The following is a 22341-nucleotide window of genomic DNA, read 5'->3' on the forward strand; positions in this document are numbered from 1 at the left end:
CAGAGGGACCTACTAGAAGCCTCTGGACACTCTTAAAAACAGCAGATATTTAAAATATTAGCCATTTCGACAGGATCTCTAGAGCTTCCTGCTTTTTGTAAAAACCTTTTGTTTTTTCTTATCTTTTTTCACAAAAAAAGGGAAACACGAGAGAAGTTATTTTCAATGTCCCTTGTGAAATTTATTTCATAAAATATAGGCGTTTTTCAAAAAGAAAATTCTATTCTTCGTAATAATAAATAATTTAATAATATTTATTTCTTAAAAATATATTAAATATTCGATGAAAAACCAATTAACAATATATATAAAAAGAAGCTCTGTAGTAGAAATTTACACATTTAATATTTTTATTTATTTATTTTCAATTATTCGTATTTATTTTCTGTTTAATGATAAAGACCTAATCGTTCAGTTAATGTACTATAAAACCAAAAATATCATTCTATTTATTAGCATTCATTACAAAATTTTAAACATTATTCTTGTGAAATTCAGTTCCTATATTATATCAAATATAATAAATTTCATAAAACAATGAATAACGCACTTAAATGTACAGTACATTGGAACACATTAAAAGATTCGTGGCATTATTTTTTTATTGTAGAATCATTTTTACAAATTACAATCTCCGGACACTAGAGGACATTTTCAATTTATCGTGACTTAAAATTGGCCTTGGAATTTATAATAAAAAGTCGTGTTGCAAGTATTTTAACTCCTCATTCACGTACTTAAAATAAAATGATTGCTAATTTCTGAATACATGATTGTGAATACGGACTTTAAGTGTTGAAGTAACCATTGTCTACATCAATGTGATGACTTTTACGTTGTGGTTCTGCGTATCATTCAAATGTCTTAGTGTCTGTTCGTTTTCATTTTACGCTCTTATTTATTTGTTACGCGTGGAAACGTCAGAAGTTTTGTTTGCTTTTTTCGGCGACCAATAGCTTTTCTATTTGAAACAGTTTCAAATGTAATTCTTATTTGAAAGAGAAAATTTAGGATCAAAAACTTCCATATAAAAAAAGAAAAGAAAAGAAGAATCTTTTAAAAGGTTTCTGTTTATAAACAAGCACGCAAACAATTGTAAGTATAAATAAAATATTTTTATTGTGTTTGTCTTCATCAAATTTTTAAAAATAAAATAGGCCAAGAATATATAATTTTTACCTCTATGTTATATAGTATTATAAGCTTGTAAACTAAAATTTTACATGTGATCAAAACTAGCAAAATAGCTCTTAATTTTGAATGATTATTATGATTATACTTGTCTGTCGATTTGTGCTATGAGATCAACATGGCACCTAATGAATAAATCTCTATGAAAAATAATGCGTAAAGATTCGAGAAACAAGTTTCAGCCGTTAAAAAATATCGAAAGTATTATTTTTTCTTTTTGGCACTAAAAGTTAAATTAAAATTTAAATATTATGGCACTAAAAATGAAAATTGTAACAACTTAACTTTGCCAAATACTGTTATTGCATGAAAAAATTATTGAAAACTTTAAACGCATTGTTCAGAAGAAGCAGATTTAAAATCGAATTTCGATATCGATAACAATTAGTTATCATATCTAGACTAATCGCATTTAAATGATTTTGTCTCTTGTAAGTTTTATTTTACCACCCAAAATGGCTGTGTTGTGAGAATTAACTAAGCTGTATTTTTAAAAAGAAGGCAAATTTAGAGATTTTTTTTCTTTTTATCCAAGATTTTGCCATATTCTATCTCCAATACATATAGCCAAACTAAATCTCTTTTTATCCGCGAGAGTTCTTTTATAGGTATAAATTGTTAGGAAGGTTTAGTTCTAATTTTTCAATAGTAGAGCTTGGTGGGATGAGCTTGGTCTGTTTACATTTACCTGTAATTATATCATGTTTTATTATTTTTGAACTTTTTCGTGATAGACAAGATTTCTCTTGTGGCCTTTCGAGAGTCGGGATCCATAATTTGTTTATCATTGCCTCCTAGACAAAACAGTCTTCATATCTGATCGTTATCTCCTTTCAACTTGTAAAAACACTCGTTAAGTTTCTTCATCGTACATATTTCAATACTAGTCAGATAATAAGTAATTGTAGTCTGTAATCCGAAAACAACATATTCATAATTTTAAAGTTCGGACTATCAATAAGTAAGATTATATCGAACGTCCTTAAAACAGTCCAAAAACAATTACATTCAATTTGCTGCACGTTTACGTTTCACACTATTTAAGATTATTCAAAAATTACATGTGACTCATTAACTAGTCATAATTGGGCCGAAGCAAATAAAAATATCAGTCTGACTCTGATTCTATCCCACTTCAAGCTTGACTGAATCTATGATGGACATGAAAACTTTTCTTAATATCTACAGAACGGACAGATCATTCTTCATCCTAATTTGATTGTTATGATGTGCTAAATATATTTCTGTCTACTAAAACGAAATTTTTCCATAAACTTTAATTTTAACGCATCCAAAATATAATTCTCGATTTAAAAAACTAGTATGTTGGCAAAAATAAAACATAAAGTTAGAAAATTGTATTTATTTCACTTAGTTAACCATTAGTATCAGATTATCATAAATACCACGTTTTCATCAATCATCTAAATAACATAGTAAGTAAAGTAAGTAAGAATTAACCTAGATAGGGCATTGAGTTGAGCATAGAAGAAAATAGTTTTGCTGAATGTGCTAAGTTACCTCATACCGAAATAATCTAATCAAGTTACTTTCTGAATTCTACATTCAATACTATAAAAGATATAAATTATTTTTTTGTAAGTTTCTAAGACAATGTTTAAAATTTGTCTCAGTACGATAATTTAACGAAATATTTAGCTTTAAAAAATTCATTTCATCATAACTTAGATTTCTTTATATATTTAATTTTATAAAATATTTAACTTTATTTTATTTATTGTGTCCATTTAGGACACAGTAAATAAAATTTTAAATCAAATAACAAATGCAAAAATAGATTTCTCCTTATCGTTATTGTTATCTAAAAATGTTAATAATCCAGTATTTTAAATAATTCAAACAGTTTGAATTATTTAAAGTACTTAAATATGAATAAAATAATATCACAAAATAAAAAATATGTTATTATATGCAACGTGAAATGATAATAACTTAAGTTCATAGACAGTTGATATATATAATTTTTAAATAATTCATTAAAATTTTTTTAAATTTAAAGTTCGAATGAAATATTATAAATTTAAAAACATATTTATTAATTTGTTAGCAGTATTTTATTCATATTTTTATATCAGTATAGTAAGTTAATTTATTTATAGATTGACTAAGTTGTTTTTAAGATCCTTCGATATATTAAGGTTAATTTTAAATGCATGAAATATTTAGAAATCTAAATGTCATTAAATTGTATTTCATGAAAATAACGAAAAGTTTAGACACATATATTTAAAAATTTATCAAGGATGCACAATAAAATTTACATACCATCTGGAGATGGACATACGTTGGATTTGAAGTAAGGGATAACCAGCATTAGTTTGAAAAGATTTTCCTACTACAATGTAGGGATTTCTACTGAAAAGTTGATCTAAAAGCTTCTGGAAAGACTCAAAAGCTACCTAAAATATTTTTAAAAATAAGCAACATCCGAATTTCAAAATTTCTCTTTGCAATATACGAGATACTTTTCTTAGAGAAATAAATAAATATCGATTACTTTTTTTTATCATTTAAAAGCTATAATACGTTTCTGTGAAATAATATAAAATTTATGAAAAAATACACACTTATTCTACACCTTTTTCTATAAATCACAGACCGAATTATTTTTATACTTATATTATCTCGAACTAACAATATAACAAAAGAATAATGACAAGCTTTTCAAATATTTTTAAGTATTAAAGATAGTTTTTGAGGGATTACCAAAATATTTCAGTCTCTGTCCGCTTACAGATAGTTAATTTGTGTCAAAGCATTTTGATACTGGAAGATCCAGTCTCTCGTCCTATTTAAGAAAGCTTTTAGAGTGAGAAAGATAAGTCAACCATCTTTATCGGCTTGTATTTTATTACTATTATCGGTTTAAAGTTTTAAAATAAATACGCTACTGTCTGGCACACATTTTTATCCATTTAATCAACTCAAGTATAGACCCACATTGCTAACAACAGGAAATACAAAAAATCCGCATTAAATATTTAGTTCTGTCGATAAAAAATAACCGTAATGAGATATTAAAGAAAGTATCTTTCTATAACATCATCGATTTATTCTTTATTCTTATTTTAGTATTCGACTAAGCTATTTGTTTGCTGTAGTTTATTCCTTAACATAATGATCCCTAACATTTATAGCTGTACAGAAGAAATATCTATAGTTATTCCGATACTATTATATGGGCTGATTTTTAGTATGCTCAGTTTCCACCAGGCGGTGTTGAGAAATGACTAAAGTTTTACAGGTTTAAATCGGTTTTACTGCCTTACCGTTCCCAAGTGTGTAATAAAACTAAAACTTAGTACTGAATGAAGAAAGAAAAAGACTGCATCGCCTTTTTAATTAAGTGCCGCAGATAAACTTCAATTTAGCTCTCTCTAGTGTTTAAAACTGTTATCTGATACTCCAAGCTGCAAATGACCTTGATCCATGCAACCATTTGCATATGTTTATATGGAAATTGACTTAAGATCTTAAACAAGTCTTGAAATATGAATAATAAATATTATAATTATCAAGTTGTTCGTATATATATATATATATGTGTTTTTTCATTTATAAAAATAAACAAAAATCTTGTAAATATTAAATTGTTATCTTGAAGGATTATCGTGTAGGCTTAATTTAATTTTGAAAAGTAGTTTCATATATATTTATTTTATTTAGTAAATAGTTTTCCATATAAATATCTTCTGCATGAAATATATATGAATTTATTTAATTCTTTCCTAATCTCTGTCTAGACTAAACACATTTTTAGCTATTTTTATTCGTTAGAGTTATTCCTACGTCAAAAATTTCGTTTTAAAGGAGATTCAGACTTATATATAACTAATTAAAATATACGCTATGTAAAATACTCATATACCCTTAATTTGTTTTGTAAATTAGCTTGTGAAAAATATTATATAATAAAATTATCATATAAATGTAATTATTAAATTAATCCCAGAATAATATAAGAATGATATAATCACCTGACTTATTTATGAATTTTTGCTTTATTTAAAATTTCCAAAATAATTCATTTATAATCTGATACGTTTGTATAGTTAAATGACATTAATATTAAATTTAAAATATTTACACCATCTGTTAAGACCATAATAATCTATTATCATCATTAATAATTCAGGTGGAAAATGAATGGCATCAGCAACAGCATGCAGTCGAGAGCATCTCGCTGCAATTCCCAAATAACTTTACCTGTAACAGTAATCTTCACAGTTAATAATACGCTCAACTAGTGTACATAGCATCGAAAATGTCTACACATTAAACTATATTCGTGCTCCGATATTTTAATCCCATCAATACGTACCCCTAGAGGCGGAGCAATCTCGTAATCCGATTCTGAAGGTAATTACATTTCAATCATGTGACTGGGAACAGGAAGCATCCTCGAAACGATGTCACGAGGAGGGTCAGATGTCCCAAGGGTCAATCTGGCTTAAGCTGGATATCTAGTTAAAAGCTGAAAATGAATAATGGTATCTTACAATATATTGATTATGAATGGATATTAGTAAAATGGAATTTTGGATTAGGTATCATCTATATTCGACAATTAAACCACTTGGGATTGACTGTGTTTATGTTTTAATATTTATAAACATTTATAATCTCTGCAGGTTCTATCGTGTAATAAATTACATCACTAAAATTATATCTTTCTTCGAATTATTAAAGACAGTTATCTTGAAAACTTTCTAACATTATATAACACTAACATTCTTTATTTATAGAATAAATATAATGTTAGTGATATTTTTAAGTAAGTTAATGTCGTGTGTAAATAAAAATCTATAGTTTAAATCAAGCTGGGTTTCATTTAGGATTCTAGTTATTTATAACTCGTGAGAAATATACGGAAACATACTTCTAATTTATAAAATTATTCATAAAAAATTGTTAAAAAATTTCTTATTCATGGAAATTTAATTTGATTACAGAATATTAAAATAGAATTTTTAATACAAATATAAAATACTTAAAAACTTATATGCTGTGTTTAAATATTTTATTAATTTTCTCATAGTATGTATTGCACCTTGACATATTACTAAATGCTGCAACTGTTATCTCAAGTCTAGTCGTGGGTGGTAGATCCCAACAGAGTGGCGTCTTATATTAGTCGACCAACTCCGATTTGTCAATGACATTCATCAATCTTGAGAATTCTTGCCTAGGTTCTGTACAGTACTTTTCTATGAAGGATGTACAAAACGATATTTTATGCATAGCCAGACATAGGTAAAAGAATTTTAAATCAACAGGTAATTAGTGAAATAATAATGATAATAATTTTAGCAGTTTTCTAGTAATTATTATAAAAAATACAAGTTTGAATTTTAAAATATCTTTAATAAATTGTATTTTTAATCGAAATTACTTAAATAATTTAGTTAATAGGGCCTATATTTTAAAAAGGTAAATAATAAGGAGAAATAAATGAATTCAAGTAGGATTCGAACTGTGGTTTTCAATAGCAAATATAACAGACAAACACGCAATCGTAATTTTCGTACACGTAAGAGATGATTTATTGAATTTAGTTCATGCATAGACGTTATTATCAAAAAGTATTATCTTAATCACTGACGAAGACCACGTGTCTTCTATTTTAAAGTGAAAATCTCATGCGAGGCGTTTCTTAAGACAATAAAAAAAATGAATTAACACGTCGTCATGAACATATAAGTTTTTAAACTTAATATACTACGTAACTGTATGCGATAAATAAAATTTATATAAAGCCAGAAAAATTCGATATACTGCAGATTATTATTTTCTTCTTAAATAATCTAGTTTTTTATTAAATAGAATCAATTTTATAGTATAGATTCTAAGAAAACGTTATGGGAAAAGTTCTTGCCACCTCCACCTGTCCTTGCTGTTAGTGTTGGTTGTGACAAGCTGCCTGTAAAGTGAAGTCTAGGTACAGCCTTTCTATCAAATATTTATTGCCGACCTCATACTGTGACCGAATGACTGTAGAAATAGTCCTGTTTTCATGTTCGAAATGTTTTACTGAAATCTGTGATTATTCGTAAAGAATTGAACAAAGAAAAACTGACAGTTTGATGGATTATTGAATTAAAAAATTAATTTCATACACTAACCTTTTCAAAGTGAAGTCAGCAATTAAAATTGACGTTCATTTTTGACTCAACGTTTAAAGATGTTCTATAAATTATCTTTTATGTTTCTTATGCATGTTTTTCATATTATTTTTATGTCTATATTTCACTACGAGGAGGTTATTTCTTGAAGTTTGCTATATTTTTAAAACATAAATAAAGATTAGCTAAAATGAATATTAATTAATAGTATATTAAAATTATATTTTATAAATGTAGCATATTTTAATTTTTTAATTTGCTTAATGAGAATCTATAAACTTACGAGCAAAAATTATTGTGACATCTCCAGGCTGCAATTTTTAATCATATTTTTTAACTTATTTAATTTAAAATATATGCTCTGGATCTCAAATTATTAGTGTCTTGCACCTGTACATGATACTTTTCCTGATAACAACAGAGTCATGCCGGTCATCTATGTGAGGCAACTATTTGAATTAAATTCACGTAATTCGGAAGTCCATGTATAGTTAATCAGGGCCTTTTTTCCATAATCTTTCCTTATATGGTTTCCTCTTTCATCTGTCTAACCCCGTTCTCGAGATTAAAGAAGGACAGACAGACGGAAGACAGAGGGAATTTATGGGTTTACAGTTTTTTCAAATTGAAACCCAATAAAACTATCTTCTAAATTTCTTATATACCACGTTTGGAAACTGTATTTTCAACTTAATACTTACTAATCAATTAGCCTAATACTTTCATTTATTCTCTATATTATACATTATAAAAATAAATATCATTTCTTAAAGATAAAATCAAAAACTAAGAATTTTTCACTTACCATTTAATTGATATTTAAAAGTTTTCGATACAATATTCTATTTTATCTCAGATATTGTAATCGAGATTTTACGAATCTCTCTAATGAAATTAACTTATCAAAAACAGAATTTTTAATAAAATACTTTTATAATTTTCTACTTATCAACTTTTCAGTCAAACAGATTTATAAATAATTTTGTTTTTGCATTCGAGTTTGTATGTACTCGACTTAATTAGTAGTTTAGCAGCTTTAGCAAAGTACGGATAAAGTTCACGTGTTATAATAATACCATCATTTCCTTTGAGTGGCTATAATCTTCTGGCTTTCATTCATTAGTGTCCTGTAACTTTTGCTATCTTTGATAATCTGTTCAATTAGCCTTGTATTGTTTCTCTTGACTTTTCGTTCTCCAAATAAAGCATTTTATTAAGCAAATATTATTATACTGATGAAAATAATCCCAGATAATTTATATTCATTACTCTTTTCATATAAAGAATATGAGAAATGCATAACGACTTAATAATCCACTTCCATTAATTATCGAATTAATATTTTTTTTCCTGTTTATTATAAATATAATTTATATTTCCTTAATTTATACTGCTTACTGCTTGATTATCTGTTAAAATTCTTAATAATTTTTTAAACTAAATAAAATAATAAAACGACGTTCGTTAGGCCTATACAAAAATCGAATTTGGTGTAATGTTTTTATTTAAATTTATAGAATGCATAATAAAATAATAAATTCGAAAATTTATAAAGAAAAAAAACAATAGATATTTTATCAGAAAAGCTGTTTTGCTGATAAAACATTTTCTTGATTACTTTTGACATTCGAATTTGCTGACTGTTAAAAGAAGAATAAAGAAAAAAAAATATATATATATATATTTCTGTTCTTGTAAAAAGAGTTTATCTTTAAACGAAATATATATTTATGATAAAAAAGAAGAAATAAATTGTACATGCAGTATTTACATTTTTGAATATTCGAATAAAAGAGAGAAATATTTTAAGATTAATGAAGTGCGACAATACTTTCTCAATGCGGTACATAAATGGCATGTATAAGCAACTAGATTTTTATGTTGTTCGAATTTTAAATAAAAAAAATATTTTTGTTTAAAGTTATCAACGGAATTTAAGAAATGTTAAGTTACTTTTCGGATATTTATCCTATAAATTCTTCCATTAAATATTATTTAAATGTAAAATAATATTTTATAATATATTAAATTGTTTTTATTTATTTGTGTTTACATTCTCTTACAATTCATAATTTGTTTTATGAGAAATAGAAACTACAAGAAAATAGGAATAAAAAGAAAAATTTATATAAAATTTGTATTGAATAAAGTTTTATAGTTTCTTTTGAACTGGCAATGAAGAATCTCCTATAAATGTATTAGAAATTGTACTATATAGTATAGATACCGTACAGTAAATAATACAATGTCCAAATACAGTAGAAACCAATTATCCGTGGTTCTGCATTATCCGATGCGAACCTGTAAGTGATTATACTATTTATATTAACTCTAAAGGACTTCTTAAAAATGTTTAAAACGATAACTTGTATTACAAAATGATTTGTTTCTGTTCTTTCTGTTTCCTTTTTATTACATTTTAACTTCAATATGAGACGACCATTCATATTAATATGTAACTAATAATACACAAACTGTTGTATTTATTAATAAATGATGTAAAAAATATTGTTCTTATGAATAAAATCAATATGATACAAAAAGATGCTTAAAAGTGATATTATATAAATCTTTTAAAACTTATTTATAATTTCTAATCCAAAATGGCTGCGCAGTCCGTTTTATCTGCGTTTTCGGTTTAAGTTCACTCGGCTAATCAGAGCTATGATTACAATTTTTGATTAATTCTGAAAAAAACATGTAAAAAGTTTAAAAGAAATTTTTAGAAAATTAATATTTCCTGTGAGTACAATGTATCGAAAAATATTAAAATTATTTTCTAAATATCATATGCAATAAAATCAATATTGATACTGAGCATTGATAAATGTACAAATTTAAATAAGAAACACTATTAGGTACATTTTCAAATTAAATTCTTTCCTTACTTCGAAATTATAACCTGTAAATGATTTATTATTTAAGTATTCACATTGATTTTGGTCTAGATTAAATATAATTTGTTTAAATATTTATCTATTTTATTACAAAAATGAAATTATTCTTCTATAAATTCTAGTTTTAAAAATTTGCTAAATTAACAATAATATTACTAAAATAACTAAAATAAACAGTATAAATAAAAAAATTGATTGATAATAATACAGCTAAAATTTTATTAATATAATTTGATTCTAAAAGAAGAAGAAAACAAAAATAAATGTATAAGAAATACAAAATGCGTAATGAAGCATATTTGAATCATTGAAATTTCTTCGAAAACAAGGATTATTTTGAAAAATTATAAATAAAAATAATTTGATATTAGTATGCTTCATGAAATTAATTGTAAAAAATAAAAGTTTTGCTTAGCTTTAATAATTCATATATATATAGGCCTATATTTTTTAAATTCAATTTAAAACTTCTAAAATCAGAATAAAACTATAAAACAAACTTTTATAATATTGAGCTGTTAAAAAATTTAATTTTTTAAAAAACAATAATTCATATATAAATAGCACATAACCTTAATTATAGATACAAAGTTATCAACAAAGTCATTATTTTATAAAGGGTAATAAGGATTATAATATGATTTAAATTTGAATTACAATGTTTTTTAAGGATAAAAATTTCTTTATTTATATAACAAAATTTATTGTTTTTATTCGTAAACTAAAAATTCATTTTTCATTTTTCAAAAAATTTAAAAAGAAAAAATTAAATTATTGCGAATTCAATTTAACTTAACATTTAATTTAATGTAACATTTATTATAAAGGTTACCAAAATAACTTATTTAATAAAAAAAAAATATATATACATTCAAGAAAAATTAAACAGCACTAACATCTGTTATATATAATCATACAACTTTATTTTTACCTAGACTTTTTGCTGTAAACTGCTGGAAATTATTAATTTTAGTTTTTAATTTTTAATTGTATAATGACAATCAAAATATTTTAAAAAATCTCCGGTTTTTTTTTATTTATGAAATTCTTATATATTTTATTTAACATTATAATACGGAAGATAAGAAACCGAACTGTCACATTAATTTAAAAAATGTATGCCTAATTTTCGTTTTATTTATTTTTAATATTTACATAGAAATTTTTAAGCAAATTAAAATGTTTTAACCTAAATTTTAATAATAAATAAATAGAAGAAATTTTGTTTTTTTTTGTTCACTTTTCGTTTATAATAACTAGAAAATAGTTGTTATGGTAAATGGATTTTTTATTCATCTATATAATTTATTAAAAGAGATCGATATAAAATAAATACGAAATATAAATTTTGTTTAGAAACAGCTGAACAGAGGTACTGTACGTGTCTATAAAGTATTAATATATATTTCATACAAAAGTATAGTAAAAATGTATAATTAACGATGTATAAAAATTTCAAAAGAATTTGTTCTTTTATATCCTATATTTTTTTTATATATTTTTTATTACAAAAATAACTATATTATTATAAACGAACTATACTATTACATTTTTATTCTAAAAATATAATTTATTATTTTCTTTCTTAATTTAAAGTTAAAATATGATAGTATGAATTCAATACGGTAATAGTTATATATAGAAAAATAAAATATATGTTATTTTATATCTGATTAATTAATTTACGTCATAATTTCCTTTAAACATAAACGAACTATTTATAAATACAAATTATAAATTAACAACATTAAATACAATTAAAAGTGTAAGTTATGTATAATTATATTTAGCATTATTCATTTTTTTTTATATTAAAGTAATTATTTAAAATATCTCCCACGTTTTATATCTGTTATCTTTTTCTACTTTCTTAAATATTACTTTTTTTTTTTTCTTAAATCTATTGGTTCGAATTATATACACAAGAGAAGTTAATCAATATAGCAGAAGTCTTAACAAATGAAATAACACGACTTAAACTCCACCTTTTACTTTTCTATCTCGAAATCATCCGAAACGACAATGGACACATTTTGGCGATGAAAAGGTTCTACCGCTTATCCGGTTATTACCAAAATTTCTATACTATATTGGTGGGTTTAAATATATTATTATACTATACAATTTGCTTTAATTATGAAAAGGAAGTTTTCTTTTTTGTCAGAACGAAACGATGAGCAATTGTTTACATTCATTTATTAGTTACCAGGAATTCGGTTAAAGCATTTTTGAGCAGTAGGCGGGAATGGTTGAAGAAGTTGAGGAAACACCAATGCTAGAAGATTGAAGAGATTGCAGGAAAGTGGTTCGAAGGTTTTTGACTGTGGTCCAAAACTTTCTCTATTTTTGTTTTATTTATTTATTTTTTTCGTCTTACAGTTGATTTTCTTTTTTATTTGTCTATTTATTATATATATATATATATAGTATATATTCTAGTAAATTACATTCTCGGATTCTCATTCTTATGTTCTTAGATACTGCCGCCTATATTACTTTTATCTGTCCAAAAAAATTTTAAACATTTTGATGCTATATTTTTCACGATGCGAATCTCTTATTTAACGAATATGGACGGTTGAACAAAATAAAAATATAAATATTTAAACATATTGATACACGTGTATTTGACACGTAAAAATTTAAAAAAAAAATGGTATAAAACAATAATATATGACTAAACTACCTAAAAATTTGATTATAAATGTAATTTTAAGTTTTAATTGCATGTTTTATTTTAATAAAAAGTGTAATCTTGTACAGAAATAATAATGAAAAGTGAAGAAATGTTAGAAATCTTTTTGATTGCCGAGGAAACTATTTCTAATTACGATTTATAATGAGAAACAACACAGTTCAAGTAGAAATATTGATAATTTGTGTAGTTCGTGCAAAATAAATGTTAAGAGGAAAAAATTGTATGAGCCGAGGTGGATGTGACGAACCACCGATTCCACTTTATAATAAGGTCTCTATATAAAAGAGTAATTGCAGACGAAAAGATGAAGCACATGCCTAACATCTAGACACGTTACTCTGATTACAGAGACGCCGTATTTTCCTTTGATGCTTCGTTCTGCCTCTTGCTAATTAGCAACGTGGTGTTTTAGACTCAGCACTTCTCATTAAAACTCACCTGTTCATCGATTACAGACGTAATGATGCATCCTCTTATAACTGTCTTCGTTCTGTAATTAAAGTGTCTGAGACTTAAGTTTCCTATTACATAAAAGATGTACTTTATAGTAAAATGCGTTTAATACTCAGATAGTAACATCGTAATCTGGGGATTTAAAACTAAACAAGCGAGAAATTAATGGAGATCGTATGTAGAATTTGGGATCGTTTACAAATAATTCAATTTTCTAACATAACAGTCGGCTTTCTTTCAATGTTAAGTTCTCTTCATGCGGAAAATATATCACCTTTTAGAGTGGTAAATAAATATAGAATTTAATAACAAAGTTACTAATTTCAAATTAATTAAATGTTTATCTTTCTTGTTTGTGTAGTTAATTGTTGCCTTTTGTTATTTTAACAATAAAAGAAAATAGGAAAATTATTTACAGTACGTCGAAGCCTTTGTGAATCGCTATGCAGTGCAAAGGTGAAGACACATTATCAAGGGCAGGGAGAGTAGTGACAAACTTATCAGAACGCAAAGAGACTATTTCTCGACATTCACAGTACAGCCAACATCGAAAGAACTACTCTCTCACTCTGTGTAAACCCGATAAGACTCGGTACGAAGTAAAAGTTCTCAATGCGACGTCATGTTAGCCAGAAAGGAAGAAGATATTGGTCTCCGCGTTTAAAATCCTAGACTTATCTCCGGTGTGTCAAGAAACACGTCATGCGTGAGAGGAACTCGACGAAAGCGTGAAATCCGATCATCGAATAGAAAGAGTATATTCTCCCACTCGTTTATACTTTCGGATAATATTAACGAAAGTATAAAAAGATACAAAAATGGCCATTCACTGCAAGTTGTCTGATTTGTTTTTACAAATAATTTTAATTAAAATTAACCGATTTATGCATTTAAGACTAGAACAAATTTAGATACTAAGTTTCGAATTAATTACAACATTTTATTTTATTCATTATACTTTTTCAAAAATTTGTATTTAACTTGCCAGATATAAAGCGCAAATTTCGTATAAATAATATACTATTATATAAGTGAGGAAATTGAGCTGAATAAGATTAACTGTGATGTTCAATTAAAGTATATTGTTAACTGCTAACGTCTGGCGGAGAAACTTTAAATGTTTGCTCATTTGTCAATCAAACTAAGTGTAACTGCTTAGTATGTATGGAAATCTTGTGATTTTAACGTGATTCAACAAACTATTTAGGACTTAACGTTTAAAAATAAAAATAACGAGTGATTTATGAAACTTTGTCTGACCATCTTTCACTGACTACTAGATTTAATGAGAGTTTCTGAATTATCACAAGGAAAGATGCTACATCGTAATTTTATCAAATTCAAATCTCACTACAGTCATAAATTATAATTATTAATTCAATTTTAGTTATTATCATGATATTATTTAGTGTGTTTTCTAACCCCTTTTGCCCTTTTCCCAGAATTATTATTGTATTTTCCATTACTAAATAATTAAATTCGAATAAACTTTAAAGTAAACTTCTGTATAATTATTTTAAAATTGTTAATAATTAAATCTTTTAAGAGTATTTTAAATGTAAACAGTATTAAATATAATAAGAATTGAATGATTCAATACTCTTCTAGAATTTTAATACTAGTTAATTTATGAATTTAGTGAAATTTTGATTAGAATTATTATTATTTATTGACGATTAAATAAATTCATAGAATATCGTCTATTTTATATATATAGTAGGTATATAAAATAGCAATTTTATATGAATATGTAAGAAAGTTCTGCATAGATTGAAATATTTATTTTGTTTATATAACATTTCTAAGAACTTATAAAAATTTAAACTTTTGAAATTTTACAGTTCCCATAAGAACAGCAAAGCTCTCGAGAGAAAGAAAATTCTTTCTCCTCAATTTTCTAAAACAGTTGAAGGGTTAAAAAAAATAATTTTGTTCAAGTAGCATATTTTAAAAAATAGTCTATATTTTATATATAAATATATACTGTATATTATAAAAGAGAATATTTTCGGGAAAACCTATTTTTTTCTTTCGTTTTTTTTATAAAATACTTTTATATTCGATAAAGTATTCTGCACATTCTGCACAAAAGTATTTATAATCACTAATTAATGATTACAGACAACAATAATTATATGAAATATATAAATAAAATTTTTCTTTACTTGGTTTTTCTAGTTTTAAACATGAATCAGCAAACTTGGAATTAGCGAGGCAAATTCAAATTGCGGCTTAATAACGTAGACACAATAAAATAACAATTAATTATATTTAACGATTTTATTGTTATTGTTCATCATAAAAACAAGCATTTAAAAAACCTAATGATTAAAAGCTAAATGAAAAAAAGCTATTTTTTGAATTTGTCCATTTTATTGATCTTTAGAAATATTTAAAATCTTTTATAAAAAAGTAAAATATTTTTGTTTATCAAGCTTACATAATTTCTAATTACCATTATGATTTTATGTTTTGTAATAAGTGTTTTATATATAAAATTACCAAGTAGTAATGATTTTTTTTCAGGAATGAAGTTCCCGAAAGAAAGCATGATCTATCCTGAAGTTGTTATTTACTTTGGAGGTCTGTTGTAGCATTAGTGTTTAGCAAAGTAACTTCAATTTCTAGAGTAGTTTGTTGGCTTAGTTAATTTATTAAACTAACTAAGAAATAAACTTGTTAATTGTTAATTTCGAACTATTTAAGACATTATTTAAGCAACAGCAGAATTTTGTTTTTAATAAAAGAAAATTAAATATTCTTATGCCTTTATTGGCTACATGTTGAGTTTTTAATCAAGCATTTCACAGAACAGAAAAACGAACTCGTGGAAGATTTTAATTTCAGAAATTAATAACAATTTTTATATGTCGCTTCCATAAGATAAGATAATTTTCATTAGATTTACTAACATCTTTCTCTTATTTTTTATTTTATTTTATTTTTTGAGATGTTTATTTAACTATATATAAGAAGTAAAATGGAGTAACATACTTTATTAGATAAATTAAGTGTGATACAAATTTTCATTTAAAATACTAAGCCAATGTTTTTTTTTTTTCAATTAGAAATATTGCAGTAGTGCTGAATATTGTTTTCAGACCAGAAACAATCGTATAAAATAGAAAATAATTGTAGAAGAAACGGAAAATATAAATATTTTTCTAAAAAATATTCAATGAAATTGGATTGAAAAACGGAGTTAAATAAATCTCTTCTTTTACACGAGAAAAATTTACTGTAGAAATCTAGGTAATAAGAGAAGTTTCTTACTATGATGTTCACTTTATTCACGTGGTCAGATTTAGATTCGAGAAATGAAACACATTTTTATTCTTGACACGTGTCAAGAATAAAAAGTATGAAGTAAAAGTAAAAAGGCTAACTGTAGGATGTTTAAATCTAAATTTGATGCAATATTTAATTTACTTATCCAAAATCAATATAGATTATAAAGGTAAGTGTACAATGTGCGTGCCGCTAAAACTCAAAAACGAATCCCGGTACGATCAAGGGAGTTATATGATGTGGTAGCCCTCTATCCCCCATCCATGAAGAAGGTTCCCGTTTTTACCTGAAGGGCGTGCTGTTGAAGATATAAGGGCTGGAAGTTTCGACCTCTATAAATTTCTAGAACAGTCCAGAACATTCGAAAGTATTCAAGAGCATTCCAGAATGTTCCGGGATGTTCTGGAAGGTTCGGGAACATCTTGTAACATCTCAGATCATTGTGGAACATTCCAGAACACTCTCGAATGTTCTGGAATATTGTGGACAATTCGAAGCCTTTTTTGTATGGGTGGGACTACCCAGTGGTGGGGGTATAAAAAGCAAGATCCGTCGTGGGTTCGAACGTCAGTTTCTTATCAATGACGAAGGGAAGAACAGAAAAAAGAAGTGAAAATTCCAAAATAGTGCAGTGAGTGAAGAAAAACAAACAGTGAAGTGTGAGTAGTCAAAGTGATACAGTGACTGAATATAAATCGAAAATAAAGTGTGAAAACTGTGTAAAGTGTACTTAGTGTATTTGTTAATAAAAAGTTGATTTGATTTATATTTTATACAATGCCCAAACTTAAAAGAGAAAGAGCTCTTGCCAGTTCTAAATTTTCTTTAGAATATTAAAGTTGATATCGTCGACAATATTATTTTTAGTTGCCAAAATTGCTCTTTGAAATAGCCACTCTGAATAATAATAAGAAGCGAAGAGCCCAAACGGTTAGGAGTTGAAGGTTGAAATTTAGTACACAGTTAGGGTGCATCACGAGAATGTACACTAAGAAGGGATTTTTCGAAATTCCCCCCGCGAGGGGTGTTAACAATGGAAGTGGTTAAGTAACAATTGAAGTGTTAAGAGAAAGCGACGTGCAAGATGCGGTTTTTCGCGTTTTTGCGGAAAATCGAACATATTTTTAGACCTATGTAAAAATTCTCTAATTAGTCTGGAAACGGGGGAATTAATTCTTGCATTCTGTGAAAACGGGTTAGATTGGCTGTAATGTAATTTTAATGTTAATCTTAAATGTTTTCGAATAGTCGAAAATGTTTTGGAATATTCGAGGACCGTTATGTTTGAGTAGTGGGGGTGGCTTTTGGAGACGTGAAACGCACATGCTTCAGTTGATTTTTCATAAGTAAAAGTGTACGAATAACAGAAAAAGTAGAAAGTGAAAAGTGAATAGTGAAGTGTGAAAAGTAAAAATGAAAAGAACAATGCCAAAGCGTAAGAAAGAATTTTTGCGGTCTCGAATCATATCTCAATGACAAAAGATGGCGCGGAGAAATGAAACCACGGAATAAAAAGAAGTACGTCTAACATTGCTACGAGAAAATTATGAACGAAACAGAAATAATCAGAAAAAGAACATCTTGAAAATTATAGGGAAACACATCCAATCAGAGAAAGATTATGTAGAGGAAGAGAAACAGTCTTATATATATATATATATATAATATACTACATTATGAATGTACGAACAAATGAAAACCCAGCAAAGCGGGTACTTGCAGCTAGTTATTTATAAAAGCTACTAGTTTTAACATATTTCTATCTATTATTCTGATTTATTAACTTATGTATTAAGTATTACAGTATTATTATATCTATTTTTATCTATAATTGCAGTTCACGGATCAGAGTATTGTTAAATTACATTAGGGTTTTAAACTTTACAAAGTCTTTAGACTTACTACAATATTATTGAGGAAATTTTCTTAAAATTTATCATTAAATAAGTAGAATACAAGTAATTTTATCCTCGGAGTATTCAGCTAGTTACTTATATGTGAAGATGGGTTAATTCGTTTCAAGCAATTATGGTTAAAAATAGGGGAATTGAAAATTAAATATACTGCCAATTGTCAAATATTTAGATATTAAACTTTGTTTTTAGCTAGGCAATATCACCGAATCATAAGCAAAACTATTAATAAAGAGGAAATACGGGTCATATGAAATCTAATGTTAAATTAATTTTACATTTTTGTCAGAAAAATAGTTATATTGAAAGTATTACTAACTAATTTGTTATGAGGGAAAATGGCTATTTATGTAGACTTAAAAATTAATAAAAATTTTATGCTAAATGCGTCATTTTAATGGATTTGAAGAGTAAAATTAGGCACGCGATAATTATATTTATTAAGACAAAATTAATTTTTTATACAAATCTAATGACAATAAAGTGAAAAAATAATAATGTCAAAAACAAATAAAGTAATTTTAAGATATAAATTGTGTATATAATTACGATAAATGAAATTGACAAAAAATATCATTTAATAATAACAATTTACATTGCATTTCCTGCAGATATTTTTGTTTATTTTATATTTTCTTTTACTGCAATATTTAATTTCTACTTCTTTTTTCTTATTAACATTATATTTAATTGACTTTTTCATTTCTCTCTCACCTTTTAAAATGCTAACCAATTGCTGAAAGTAATGGACAAATTTCATTAATAATTTAATCAATAATACATTTTACAAAAGTTCAAAACATTTACTAACAAACAGAATTAATATTAATTAAAAAGTTACTTACAAACTTATTTTGTAGAAATTTAATACTGTATTTCAATTACAGCTAAAAATTGTTAGATTATACAATCATTTTAGAGTAACGTTTTACTTTTTTCTGAATCTCTTAATCATATTCGTTCAATGTAATTTTTTCCATATAAATCATGAATTAAAAATGTCTGTTCTGGTTTTAACTTTTATGAAGCATTAAAAAAAGTAAAAAATGTGAAACAATTTTAAAAATTAGAATAATTATAATGATTCGAGAAATACGAAGTATCTTAATACGAAATCTTATACTAAAAGTGAATTTCTGAAAATTATTTAGTATTACTTAAATTGCTCAACTTCTATTTCTTTTACAAAATAAAATAAGTTTTAATTTTTACTTAAAATTGAAGAGAAATATATAAGCTTTTTACTAAATAAGAGCATTAATAATCAATTCTTTGGCCTAAGTCAGTGTTTTCCAAACTGGCGCCCGCGAACTTCTGCGGGTTTTCAGACCAGTTTCAAGATCCACAAAATGATCAAAAATATGCGATTTTTTCTAAAAGATATAATAATAGAATCATAAAGAGTTACTACAGAAAATTACTTATTTTGATGCGATTAATGCATATAAAAGTCATGTTCAATCCTCACTACTAACTCATGTTTACACTTATACGCATGTGAATCATTTTATATAGCAAATTGATACTAAATAAAGTTGTTATAAACCTGCGTAAAATAAGATTAAGTTGAGTTATTTCACACGTTAAATTTTGAAATTTCTTTTTATATAACGTAGCTATATACATACACACAAACATACATTTATGTATATTGGAATTCGCAAGGATTTCTTTGATTTTTGATGGTGTCGACAGTTGTGTACTATTGTTATATATTGGTCTTTATGTTATTTTAATAAAATCATATTTAATGATAAATTGATATTATAAACTAATAATTGTATTTAAATTCTATGATTTATACTATCAATAATTTATAGCAGTATATATTATTATATGGTTATGAATTTATTATCATTATTATATATCATTATCAGTTTACAGTATATAGTTTATTTAATTTATACTAATTTAATATTTTAGATTTATTAATAATAATTTCTACTGTGTCATGGACTTATATCATTTAAAATTATTCAATGAATATTACAATTCATTAAGTATAATCTTGTCTTACATAATTGAAAGTCCGTCTTCATACTATACGAATTATCAATATTTTTGTAATTTATTCCAATATTCATTTATAAGATAGATGCTGAATGCATTAAGATAAAGCCAATACGTTACACTAGAAGTATTTTATAACAAGTGTTTGAAGATAAACTTGCAATTATACACTCTTGTGTGTCTAAAACAGTGTTTAGACAGTGTCTAAAAAGTCTAAAACAGGCGTATTTATCCTTAAATACTTGATATCATTAAACACTCTTTGAAACACTCTTGTGTGTGTAAAACAGTGTCTAATGATAAGACAAATAATGAAAAATATATTTTATTACTATTTTATTATGATAATTCTGATTTAGTTACAAAATAAACTTGATATTTCATGTATCTTTATGTGGTATTTTAGCTATTGATTTGAATAATTTCTATATTTATTAATATCAATATTATATTCATTGTTAGTAGAAAAATATTAATTTAATTTTCTAACTATTTTTTTATAATAAAATCTTGAGTATAAAAAATTTTTTCATCAAAATTCTTCCAAAGCATTCATGCTGATAATAAATATTTTGAAATTAATCACGAAAGTACAAGAATTTGTTGTTAAAAATTCAGGCTATAATAATAATTCATAGTTAAAAATTTAGATTTTTAACTATGAATTATTATTTTATATTTTAGACAAATTCAATTTCTATAACTAAGTTAAATATTAATGTAAAACCCTTCCATTGTTACAATTATCAGATGCAAATTGCTGTTGTTTTCCGCATCTATATAATTCAATAATATGAATATTATTAGACTTTCTTTTGTAAAAATGCTTATTTATTACATATAATATATTCATTGTATAATCGCAGCTTTTATGAAAATTATATGAAGTTTCTTAAATGTGAAAACGAAATATTTTACATTGTAAATTACCTCGTGTACACATACTTGTATAACATCATTTTGAATATTTTAACAGAAGAATCAAAACAAAATTATCAATAAGAATAATGCATTATGAATATTTTTATAAATCATTATGATAAAAATTTTAAAATAAATAAATAAAATAAAGATTTTTATATCCGAATATCTCAAATTATGGAGACAATGAACAGATTTTATATGAAATATAACAGATTTAGAATTTTATGGTCTGATATTTTAAGTAATAAAACATATCTGATATTTTCTGTAAGCTTTTATACTGTTTTATTAGAGAAAAATACTGCATCAAAAGCTAGTAGATTTTATTGAAAAAACTTTATTAAATTATTAATTTTTATTTGTTTTTATTGTTATATTTCTATACATTTTAAATTATTTAACTAAAGAATAATAATAAAAAAATCTATTTTAATATTTTTCAAAATTTTACTCGACATCAGAATCCTTTACAAAGTTTATTCTTATTTACATTTTTTAAATATATATTTAAAAGCATTACATCAATATTAATAACATATTAATAGTTAATTATAGATTAAATTTTTTTATTTATTTATCATAATAATTTTGTATAAAATTGTATAAAATGTTGAAAAGCTTACACTTCAGGAAAATAATTTTCCACTTCTGCAGTATTTTTCTTATTAGAAAACATGATTTGATTTGAACAGGATGAACCTGTGGCATGTAAAATCCTGGTAGGATATACAGAATCCGGAATAGGACCTTTTCGGAATATCCGGATAGGAAGATAAAATACTTTGTGAGCGTGGATTTTCCTAACCATTTTTTTTGAGTCACTG

Source organism: Centruroides sculpturatus, unplaced genomic scaffold (assembly GCF_000671375.1).
Source record: "Centruroides sculpturatus isolate CEXI.00-Female unplaced genomic scaffold, Cexi_2.0 scaffold726, whole genome shotgun sequence".
Taxonomy (NCBI): Eukaryota; Metazoa; Arthropoda; class Arachnida; order Scorpiones; family Buthidae; genus Centruroides; species Centruroides sculpturatus.